Below are 12,081 nucleotides of genomic sequence, written 5' to 3'. Positions count from 1 at the left end.
TGAGCCATAGCGTAGTGCTCTATCCACTGAGCCACACTATCTCTAAAAGGTGGTCACACCAGATGAGAATGGAGGTATGTTATGCTACCCTCGCTTGCACTCTAGCTACTGTCTATTTGCATTTCTAAAGTGTGTGCACATCTTGGAAAGGCGGTGCAGTGCTTAAAGCACTGATTTGAGAGACCCCAGCTCTGCCACAGACTGTCTGACCTTGGGCAATCACTTGGTTTCATAGAATCATAGAAGGTTAGGGTTGGAAGAGACCTCAGGAGGTCATCTAGTCCAATCCCCTGCTCAAAGCAGGATCCAAGGGTTTTGTCAAGCCGGGCCTTAAAAACCTCTGAGGATGGAGATTCCACCACCTCCCTAGATAACCCATTCCAGTGCTTCACCACCATCCTAGGAAAATAGTGTTTCCTAATATCAAACCTAGACCTCCTCCACTGCAACTTCAGACCATTGTTCCTTGTTCTGTCATCTGCCACCACTGAGAACAGCCGAGCTCCAGTTTGTCTCTGCCATAGTGTTCCAGGTGTAAAATGGGGTTAACAGCACCTCCCTACCTCACAGGGGGGTCGTGAGGATAAATATGTTACTGTGGGGTACTCAGATGCTGTGGTAACAGTGGACCTATAAAAGCTGAAGACAGATCAGTACTGAACTAGAATGCTTGAGTCCAAACAGCTCCAAGTCAGACAGCTTTAGTAAGCACTAGACAGGCAACATGGTCTGGTAGCTGGGATGGAAGCATGCAAATCAGATTTGGTTTACTAATATTATACATGTTATGGTAGTCCCAAGATGCTCTAGTCATGGATCAGCCCCCGTGAGCACTATATAAACAAATAAAACCCCAAAGAGCTTATGATCTATGTAGAGACAAGAGTCAGGTGAATGCAACAAACAGACAGGGGATTCACAAGGAAACAATGAGACAATGCTGGTCAGTGGGATAAGCAGCCATCTCAGCAAACCCCCATTAGGTCCCATTATTAATATTCTGTGTGACAGCATTATATATTTGCTGGCTCAGGAGGCATCTTACATATGGGGAAGCTGGAGGTGAGTTTTGGAATGAGCCTGGGGAGAGAGCTGAATTTGGGGGTGAACATGCCTGGGGGTAGAGAGGATCTGAGTTTGAGTGTGAGCCATGGGGAAGGTTTGCAGCAAGTCTGGTGTCTGAGATTTAGAGCTGAGTCTGGGGCCAGCATGTACTTTGGAGTGGAAAGAATATAAAGATCTACAGATCAGTCTGGGCAAAACTCTGGTATCTTTGAATTTCACATTGAGGTTTCGGTAAATTTTTCCTAAGTCTCCCTTTCAAAAGTGGCTCAGCCTCAGGTCCTTAGGAAATGTAAGCTCCTAAATCACTTTAAAAAATGGGACTGATGGGAATTTTCCAACCCAATTTTTTTTGGTCAAAAGATGCTAATTCGTCAAAAGCCAAATACTTAGTGGGAAAGGGATGAATCTTCGGATGTGCAAAAAAAATTGAGAATAAGTTAAAAAAATTGTCAAAATGAATGAAAAGTTCTAATTTTTTTGGTTGGAAACAAATATTTGTTTTGGAATTTGGGTTAATTTCTATTAAAAAGAGGTCCTTTTTAAAAAAAAAAGTCAAAATTGAAATGGCACATTTTGAAATGAGCCAAATAAATTGTTTGAATGGACCCAATTTGCATTTTTTTTCAAATATTTCTTTCCCACCTGGATCCAGACTTAAGCTCCTAAGTCACTTAGGGTAGGATTCACAATGACATTTAGGCACCTAACTCTCGATGCAAACCCCAGGGAAAGAGAGGCCAAAGCCACCCTCCTAAGGCCTGCATCGCCCCTCCACCCAAGATGGCTGAGCTCTCTTAGCCCTTGACATCCCTGGCTGTGCGCAGAGGGCAGGGCTTGGTCCAGGTGCATGGATCCTCTGAGCAGCTGCTCATGCCATCCTCCTCTGTCTTCTGGATGCCACCCTGCCATTCTCAGGAAAGGAGTGGGGTGGAGGGGAGATGGGTGTCTCTGGAGTGGGTTGCCATAGAAACCAGGCCTAGCCTGCGCTGTGGACAAACAGCCGTTTTCAAGGACATGCCTTCCCCCATTGTCAGTCAGCTGGAGGGGAGGCTTTTGTAGCTGGTGCTTTCCCAGTAGCCCTTGCTGAATAGGTGCGAGTTCATGAACCTTCCCGTTGGCTGGAGAAACAAACAAGTATCTGACCTTTGATCTTCTGTTGACACTTCAGCAACATCCCGCCCCTGGACTCCTGCACCCCAAGATACAAAAATCAGGGGGTCCCTTTAGCTAGTTCTTTGGCTGTTTTCATTTGGACCGACCGTATTAGGGCCATGAATCTGGTTTGAAAGTCTCCACAGTGAACCTGAGACGGATGCTTCAGATCAACAAAGAGAGTCTAATTCTTTTGTTCTCTCCCTGCTCTCTGAGACACGTACGAAGACTGGGTCCCTTAAACAAATCAGGCACATAGACAAACTTTGCTCCGTAAAGGAACCCAGGCAGGATTTGTGTTCCTTTGTTTTGTCGTCATTTATCACATTATTTTGTCCCTTTGTTTGTGTGTTTGTTTACACTCAGATCCAATGCCTGAAAGCAAAATGAGCTTTACAAAAAGAATTAAAAGAAGCAAATTTCCTTATAGACTCATAGACTTTAAGGTCAGAAGGGACCATTATGATCATCTAGTCTGACCTCCTGCACAATGCAGGCCACAGAATCTCACCCACCCGCTCTTAACAACCCCCTAACCTATATCTGAGTTATTGAAGTCCTCAAATTGTGTTTTGAAGACTTCAAGGTGCAGAGAATCCTTCAGCAAGTGACCCATGCCCCATGCTGCAGAGGAAGGAGAAAAACCTCCAGGGCCTCTGCCAATCTGCCCTGGAGGAAAATTCCATCCCAACCCCAAATATGATGATCAGTTAAACCCTGAGCATGTGGGCAAGACTCACCAGTCAGCACCCAGGAAAGAATTCTCTGTAGTAACTCAGATCCCACCCCATCTAACATCCCATCACAGATCACTGGCCATATTTACCTGCTAATAATCATGCATCATTCATCATGCATGCCCATTGGCTTGTTATTGTAGGGTTGCTCCAGAGAGCATGGCCCACTAGTTTGTTTATTGAAGGTATGCTCATGAGTGCAGGGCTATGGATTTTTTACACTTGCTATCTGGTCACCCTAGATCAGGAAGCTGATAGATGCCTTGGCAGGCTGTAGCTGGTCACCACACGCTTGGTTTTTCAGATCAACCGAGATGTGCTGGCTTTCCTGTGATCTGCCCCAGAGATAAGGTGTGGTGGGGGAAGGGACCCACAGATAAATCCTCCTCTTTAAAGGGCCTGGGCTTGTCTCTCACTATGGCAAAGATGGACCTCTACTGAAATACGAGACCCAAATGTCCGTGCCATTCAGATCTGGCTCCACAGTTGCTAAAGCCCCAGATCTGAAATTTCGGGAGATCCACACATCACAGTGTGGACCCATGATGATCAATAACAAACCAAGGTGTGTGGCACAGCCCTCATTAGCAACCCTACAATAACAAACCAGATATGGGACCAGGCTGGTAGGTGGAGTGTAGCCAAAACCAGAACCATGTCTCATTAGAGAGGAAGGATGGGCCAGACCCCTTAACCTAGGACTATGGCGACTCAGGTTCAACTCCCTGCTTTCCTACAGACTTCCTAGATGGTGCTGGGGTAGTCATGTGCTTCAGTGCCCCATCTCTAAAACAGGGATAATTGCATTCCCCCACCTTCCAGGCATGTTGTGAGAACCCAGATCTCCTGAGTCTCAGTCCATTATGCTATCTACTAGGCCAAGCTGCTGGAAAAGGCTACAATAGGGGAAAGGGTATGTCCTATTGCCTACCAGTTGGTGACAGCTCGCAACCTGAGGGGCTTAGTACCTAGTAGTATTTTGGTTTTATTTGCTGCTACTTTGGAGCTTGTTTGAAAATAAAGCTAGCCCAGAAGATAGGATCTAACTTTCTGCCCAGTAAATTTGCCCACCGGGCTACAAAACTGTTGGGCAAACTATTGCCACAGATAGTATCAAGATTTGATGTCTTCTTGAAAAATGATGCTCTACCTTAACCAGAAATTATGGGCTTAACACAGGAGTCTCCGAGTGAAATTCTGTGCCCTGTGTTATGCAGTAGGTCAGACTAGCTGACCATAATGGCCCTTTCTGGCTTTAAAAATCTCTGCATCTAAACTTACTCATGTTTGAAGATTGGACCTGGATGGATCTTAACACAAGGCCAAAGAGTCACTCAATGCTCAGTAGATCTAGAATAAGTTAAAAGATATATTTTGTCATGCAGCCTGCTGTTAACCTGTGGAACTTCAAGCCACAGGACACCAGAGGCTGTGAATGACTAATGTAGCTAAGAACGCTAACGTGAACTTTGTACAATGCAGAACACTGTACAATAAATAATAATAATAAATAAGGGTAAACCAGCCACATGCTTCAGGGCATAAACTGACTCCCCAAGCTGAGGATCAGGGAGGATATTTTCCCCTTCATGTACTTTAGGGCATAAACTGTCTGATGCATTAAGGATGTTTCAACAGGGTCAGTTCATATTGGTCATTGCCAAAGATGGGCTGCAAGTGATTCAACTGGGTATGGCAGGAGGTGGGATACCCATTAGCATCACAAGGCAGGATCCTGGATCAGTGGAACAATAGTCTGATTCCGTATGGCAGATCCCACGTTCCTCTTGTGTTGTCTTTTATCAGCAATGGACACAAACTCCATAAACCAGGGACCTGTCAGCTCAGCAAACAGTGAGCTGGGACTGTCTGCCAGGTCCCAGCACTCCTCCAGATTTCAGAGAGAGCCGGGCTACCCAGCAGTGCCCATTAAAACAGGTTCCTCCAGCTGAATATCGGCTGATCGGTGCTGGCATGACAAGCAGAAGTAATTTATATTGGTTGCTAAAGACACAGGCAAATGTGTCCGTTATCAGCACCAGAAAACATTGTCTGTAAATAATGCAGCAGGAGAGAGCCACTCATTTATTTATTTGTTATGAGCCATTTGTTCAGCTTTTGCAGGGACCCAAGGATGAGATAGTGGAGAAGGGGAGCAGTCCTCAGAGCGGAGGGGAATCTAATGGTTAGAGCAGGAGGCTGGCTGTCAGGACTCCAAGGTTCTGTTCTCAGTTCTGGGAAGGGAGTGGGATCTAGTCATTGTGGGTGGAGGACAGACTGGGAGTCCTGGGTTTTATTCTCAGTTCTGGTAGGGGAGTGGGATCTAGCAGTTGCAACAGGGGACTGGAGTCAGGATTTTACTGAGTCACTGTGTGAGTTTGGTTAAATTGCTTTTATTTGCCTCAGTTTCCCCTTTGCACCATGGGGATGATGACACTAAGTGACCTACTTCAGAGTAGGTTTGAGAGCCAGAATCCATTAAAGTTTGCAAAGAACTTTGATATCCTTTGCACTGAAGGACAGAAGATTATTATTTTACTGGCTCAGCCTGGATTTGTTTTGTGTTTTTGTTTCTCATATCAGAGCCAGCTAATTCCAGCTGCCAACAAGCAGTCGCAGCCAAATAACCTCTCACATTTCTACAGCTCATTTCATCCCAATCCACTTTATACCCACGGGCATTGTTTCTCCATTGAAATTCAAATGCTTTTCCGCCAACATGTTGAGAACAAGGAGACATTTCTAACCAAGGACACCTGGACAAACGCGTCTCTCATTGACACAGAGGATGGTTTCCTAAAGAACCAAGCCCATTAAATTCAATTTATCTTCTACTCTGAGAGGCCAAATCCTCACTTCTGGATTTGAACGTGTGTATCCAGGCCACACTGGCTGAGTGGTAGTTCCAGAACCTCGATGGGAGTTAGGTGCCTAAATATAGTTGGGGATCTGGGCCGAAGACTGTGGCTGAAAGTGTCCAAATTTCTACAGGGAGCATTGGGTTTGCAATAACTTTGCAAGTCAAAAACTTTGTAATTTATAAGATCTGAAGTGTGAGTTTCTTGCCTCCCGTCCTGGGCTGGAGTGTCAGGGCAGGTGTGTAACTGCTTGGAAAACAGTAAGGATTTTGTGGGGAAATTCTGGGGGGAGGGTAATGAAAAAAAATTGGGGGAAGAGACTGAAGAAATGTTCTTTAGTTTTTTGGAAAAAATTCAAATGTTTCCAAAAAAACTGTAACCCTGAACCAAAAGCCACGCCCCCCCCCAAACACTATAACTGTTATTTTGTATGGTTTTTGTTCCAATATTTTCTGCCCCAAAATCTGCATTTGTTTTTCTGTTTTTCAAGCAAAGCTGAGAAAGAAATAAAATGTTCTGGGAACATTTTCATTTGGAAAAACATCGTCTTGGGGCAAAAATGAATTTTCAAGTGAAAAGTTTCCACTAATCATATTTAACTTTCAGCCCAAATTCCACTGATCCAGTTTTACCTTTTGGCTCAAAGAGCCACAGATATGTAGGGCTGGAGGGGACCTCAAGACATAGTCCACGCTCCCCACTCTGAGGCAGGATTAAGAATAGCTACTACTACTGCTAATAATAATAATTCCTACTCTTATATAGCACTTTTCATCACTAGATCTCAAAGCTCTTTACAAAAGAGGTCAGTCTCCTTATCCCCATTACAGAGATAGGGAAACTGAAATACGGAGCTGGTGACTGACTTGCCCAAGGTCACTCAGCAGACCAGCGGTCAAGCCGGTAATTGCCGTGTCTACGTTAGCTCCAGCAACAGAAGCATGTGTTTCGTCTAGCTAAATTACAATAGAAGCAGTGTGTTTACGATCTGCTTGGTAATTCTGTTTGTTGCCTGCACCAGATGGGATCTTCGCAACACCCTCGGCTTTGAAATAGGGTGTGAGTAAGGTTTATTTATTTATTTATTTATTTATTGGGAAGGCTGATGAGAGCATCTTGGAAGCCAGCGCTGATTTTAAATAATGTCCTTCTAAGCAGCGGGAGTGTGAGAACTCTTAAGAGGTCTGGTGATATTTATACTGATGACACATACCTTGAACAATTTCCAAGAATCTTGGCTGCAGTGATGAAGTCAGCAAGAAAGGAGAGAGAGAGAAAGGGAGGCCTTCTCTTTTTCACTCTCTTTTTTAACGTTATAACAAAACGAGGAACAATTCATCAAGAGAAAGGAAGAGGGGAGAATACAAAATCCCAAAGATCATTAACCTACTTTGCAATTTCACAAATTTATGTCAGTAATTCCTTCTCCCCTGCAATGGCCAAAAATGTTGAATTCTTGGCCTCCTCTGCACGGTGATGTCAAGGAGAGAAACTGAAGCACGATGTGGCGGGAGAAATGGACAGGATCTGCAGAGGGAAAATGTTCTACTTCCAACTTCCACTGGTATCAAGTCAGTGGAGTACACCGCTGCTGCTCTCTCTTTGAACTGCCTAGAATAGCATCCGAGAAGCATAGGGCTGTCTTCTAGTCCATCCCCCAGGATTAAATAGTGAAATCAAATAGTGTAGTATCCCTTTACATAGTTTGTGAGCCCCCTAAGTGGTGCCCACTGCATTCTATGTTGTAGAACCAGCCAGAGCTGGTACATATATAGCCAGATCTTGCATTGATTAGGCAGGAGATAAGAGCTAGTGTGGGTCTTTATAGCCAAAAAGAATAGGCCTGGCCCCTGGGTGGTATAGAGGGAGGCAGTATGATTTAGTGGTTAGTGCACAGACTGGCTGCTGTGGAAAGACAGTTCTAGTCCTGTCTCTGCTACTAGTCTCCTGGGTGACGTTGGGCTAGTTACTTGAAGGATAATAGCTATAACACTCTTGGAGGTCTGGTCAGTTCCTATTATGGCTCGTTTGTGTTTAATGAGCGCACACGGTTATTTGGGGCCCAATGCTGCCTGTGTGGGTTCTTCATGTTGTATAACAAGCAACAGATATAAGCTCCAGTGAGTGAGGGCTGATTCTGCTGTTTCAGTCAGGGGATAGCAGCGTGCTGCTCACTGGCGCACTGTAGTTTCACCGCACACGCCATCTCTGTATAGGTCCTTTGGCTTAATTTGCACTTTAAATCCTCCTTTCCATCTGAGGATCTCAAAGCACGCTGCAAATATTGCAGCGGCATTTGAGCCTTCATTTCCCCGAGAAGCAGGTCAGGCTCATTATTTGCAGTGCTCAGGAGATCGAGTGGGTCCACAGCTGTGGGATGAACTGCCTCAAACCTCACCGCTTTCCTTTCGGAGTGCAGGGGGCTCTCGTTTGACCTTGCCTTCAGCAATGAACGCATGCAGCACAGCAGACGTGAATAAATAAAAAACAAATAAAACTCCCATCGTGTTCCCCTTAGGGGGAAAGGAGAGAGTCACATGTGCTAAATGCTGGGCACGTCCTAGAAGTCTCCTCGTCTTGAGGGCTGCCGCCCTGGTGAAGTCAGTCTAAGAAGCCCACCTGCATAGAAAGATGTACAGAATGGGGAAACTGAGGCATAAAGCAGGGAAGTGACTTGTCCCAGGCCCCCCACTGAGTCTGTGGCAATGAGCATAGTTCCCCCCACCCCCCAAATCTAGCAGTCTCGGTTAGAAGAACAATGGCACTGTGGTGAAACTGGTCTATGACTCCAGAGACTTGTGGCTAGATCCATCAAGGTATTTATGCGCCTAACTGCCACCTTAGGTGCCTAAGTCTAAAATGTCAATCCACAAAATGGCTGCTCAGCTGCTGCCCTACCCTGTAGGCACCTACGTTTCTGCCACTCAAGTCTCTTCGATGCCTAATTTTCTAAAATTGGGCATGTGCGAAGATGCCTAAGTCCTGTCCCACCAAGCAGCTTGGTACTTAAAACCTGGCAACGTGTCCCCCACCTACCAGGTCGGCAGGGCCAGATCTGGTAGGAATTCTCAGGGGCTGCCTAAGAACATGCCTACTGGATCGGGCCCTGCACCAACCCCAGCCAAGGAGGTGGTGCCACCTCTCATCCTTTAGCAACCCGTGACTGCAACGATCACTCAAGGAGACACACGTTCAAGTCCCCACGCCATTCACCCAGTAGAGGGACTAGATAGAACCTAGCTCACCCACCTCCCATGGAGGTGGCCAAATCACTAGGTGATAGAGTCCTGTGGGGTCTGGGAATCTCTCCTGCTGAAGCTTTTCCATAGGGGTGGCGCATAATGGAGGCTGGAGGAGGTTAAGCCTCCCCAAACCTCACACATCTTGGGGGGTGGGGGAAGTGGCAGATTTGGGGCCCCCATAAAAATCTTCCCCTACCATTGCCCCAGGACTGTGGTGGGGACACAGAGCTTTTCCGGTCTCTAGGCCACAGGGGTGGGGGCGGGAGGGAAGGGATGGAGGGGCAAAATACAGGGGTGGCTGCAGTGGAAGAGGTGGAATGGTGGAGGTGCCTCCATCGAGGCTGAGGGCTCAACCCCAGCCAGGCCAAGCTCTTAGCCCTCCTTGCCCTTGTGGCAGTGACCGAGCTCTCAGCCTCCGGAGGCCTGAGAGCAGCAAGGTGAGGCGGAGCAGGGGGCTAGTCTCCCCAAGGGGGAGCATCACCTGCTGCCCATGATCTTCCACTTTATATAAAACACTTCAATAGTCATGGAGAATGATTCTATTTCCCAGTGCTTAGCGCACTCACCTGGGAGATCCAGTTTCCAGCCCTTGCACCAGTAAGTATCTTCTATGTCTGCCCAGTGCTGAGCCTAGGCTGGTGTTACCATACCACAATTAATAATAATTGTCTGGCTTTCCCCTTTACTTGAGCCACAGAACTGTCCTTCTTATCCCACATAGGTCAGGGACACCCACACTTTGTGACTCCAGAGGCCACTTTAATAACCTGCCGGGCGCCTGAAGGCTGCACCGAATGTGCTGCGCAGAAGGTTTTGAAATTAAAAAATAAATGCAAGCGAGAGGATTACCTGCTTGCCCTTGTGCTGCAGTTGATAGGTGAATAGAAATTGCTCATTAGATGAGTTCATCAGGAACACATTCACACACACCCCTGCTGCTGCTCAGCTTTGTCCTTCCTGAGAAGTTAGATGGGGGAGGACACTGCAGACTTAGGGTAAAGATTCGCTCCTGCACCAGAGCATTGGTCTAGGCAAGAGAAGATGAGATCAGAGGCTGTTGAGAAGCCATGTGCACCTCCCTGATTCTCACCCCAGCCCCAGCGCAGCTTAGAGTTGCTGCTGGGCAACTCTAGTCTAAATTGCACCACTGGCTTAGGGTCAGTGTCTGCTCTTGACTCAGCCCTGATATGCCCCCCTGCATTGGCTCACGTCTCAGCTGCAAGGCAGATCTGCCAGCAGGGAGCTCCCCTCTAACAGGAGGATTCTCTGCTGGGCATTTGGGGGCTCGATTGCCACCCCTTTGTGCTGTCTGAACAGCCTTGAGCATCAGGTCCTCCGAGGCTGACGCTGTATTTATGCCTCCTCCACCCAGCAAATGCAATGTTCCTCTAAGTCAAGAGGAGCTTGGCCTGGGCATGGTCTACAAGTCCAGGTCCTTTGAGCAGCTTTGGTGTCAGGAGAGTCAAAGGTTTTACAACCAGCCACAAAGGATTTTGCAGCCATAGCCTGCTCTGACTGGGCCTGATAAACCAAACAAACCTGGAAATGAATACAGGTAAAATGACTGGAAGGACACTAGGGTTTATATCTTCCATGCAGAATGATTCACAACATAGCTTGCGATGGCCCAAACTCCTGCCTTTTGTCAGCTGGCTATAACGTTAAGATTATTCTACTTAACATTGAATCCATCTTCCCACTGAGACACAGAATCATAGAATCATAGAACATCAGGGTTGGAAGGGACCTCAGGAGGTCATCTAGTCCAACCCCCTGCTCAAAGCAGGACCAACACCAACTAAATCATCCCAGCCTGGGCTTTGTCAAGCCGGACCTTAAAAACTTAAGGATGGAGATTCCACCACCTCCCTAGGTGACCAATTCCAGTGCTTCACCACCCTCCTAATATCCAACCTAGACCTCCCCCACTGCAACTTGAGACCATTGCTTCTTGTTCTGTCAACTACCACTACCTGAGAACAACCGAGCTCCATCCTATTTGGAACCTCCCTTCAGGTAGTTGAAGGCTGCAGTCAAATCCCCCCTCACTCTTCTCTTCTGCAGACTAAATGACCCCAGTTCCCTCAGCCTCTCCTCATAAGTCATGTACCCCAACCCCCTAATCATTTTTGTTGCCCTCCGCTAGACTCTCTCCAATTTGTCCACATCCCTTGTGTAGAGGGGGGGACCAAAACTGGACTCAATACTCCAGATGTGGCCTCACCAGTCCCGAATAGAGTGGAATAATAACTTCTCTCGATCTGCTGGCAATACTCCTACTAATACAGCCCAATATGTCATTGGCCTTCTTGGCAACAAGGTCACACTGCTGAGTCATATCCAGCTTCTCGGCCACTGTATTTCCCAGGTCCTTTTCTGCAGAACTGTTGCTTAGCCAGTCGGTCCCAAGTCTTTAGTGGTGCACGGGATTTTTCATTCCTAAGTGCAGGACTCTGCACTTTTCCTTGTTGAACTTCATCAGATTTCTTTTGGCTTAATCCTCCAATTTGTCTAGGTCACTCTGGACCTTATTCCTACCCTCCAGCGTATCTATCTCTCCCTCTGCTGAACCCAAGGTCCTGAGAAGCTGGGATGAAAGATCCCGACGATACTTGTTGCAAACACAAAGATGTCCTGAACAAATCAAACATCTTGAGTAATAATTATTTTCTGCCCTACACTACTGTGCAGAGTTCCTGTATGCTGCTAAGAAGTTGCTGCGTTACACTCCAGAGGTGGCTGCATTTCACTGATAGGCATAGTCATACTATCTAGCACCTAGATAATACAGGGTTCTGTAAATATGAGAGAAAGATACACAGTTCTATACTGTCAGTATCATCACCTGCACAGAGAAAAGAGATTTTGATAAATATGTCTCCAAAATAACGGTTTAAAACTTCTGCGAAACTGAAATCAGAAACAGCACCAGCTCCAGCATAATAGGGGACCTGCAAACAAAGGGTTAACATCCTCCAGTGGCTGGAAGTTGGAGTCAGCAAAGTTCGCAGAAGACATAAAACATGG

The sequence above is a fragment of the Gopherus evgoodei genome, chromosome 3, assembly GCF_007399415.2.
Source record: "Gopherus evgoodei ecotype Sinaloan lineage chromosome 3, rGopEvg1_v1.p, whole genome shotgun sequence".
Classification (NCBI taxonomy): Eukaryota; Metazoa; Chordata; order Testudines; family Testudinidae; genus Gopherus; species Gopherus evgoodei.
The sequence above is the reverse complement of the archived record's forward strand: the minus strand, read 5'-3'. Positions refer to the sequence as shown.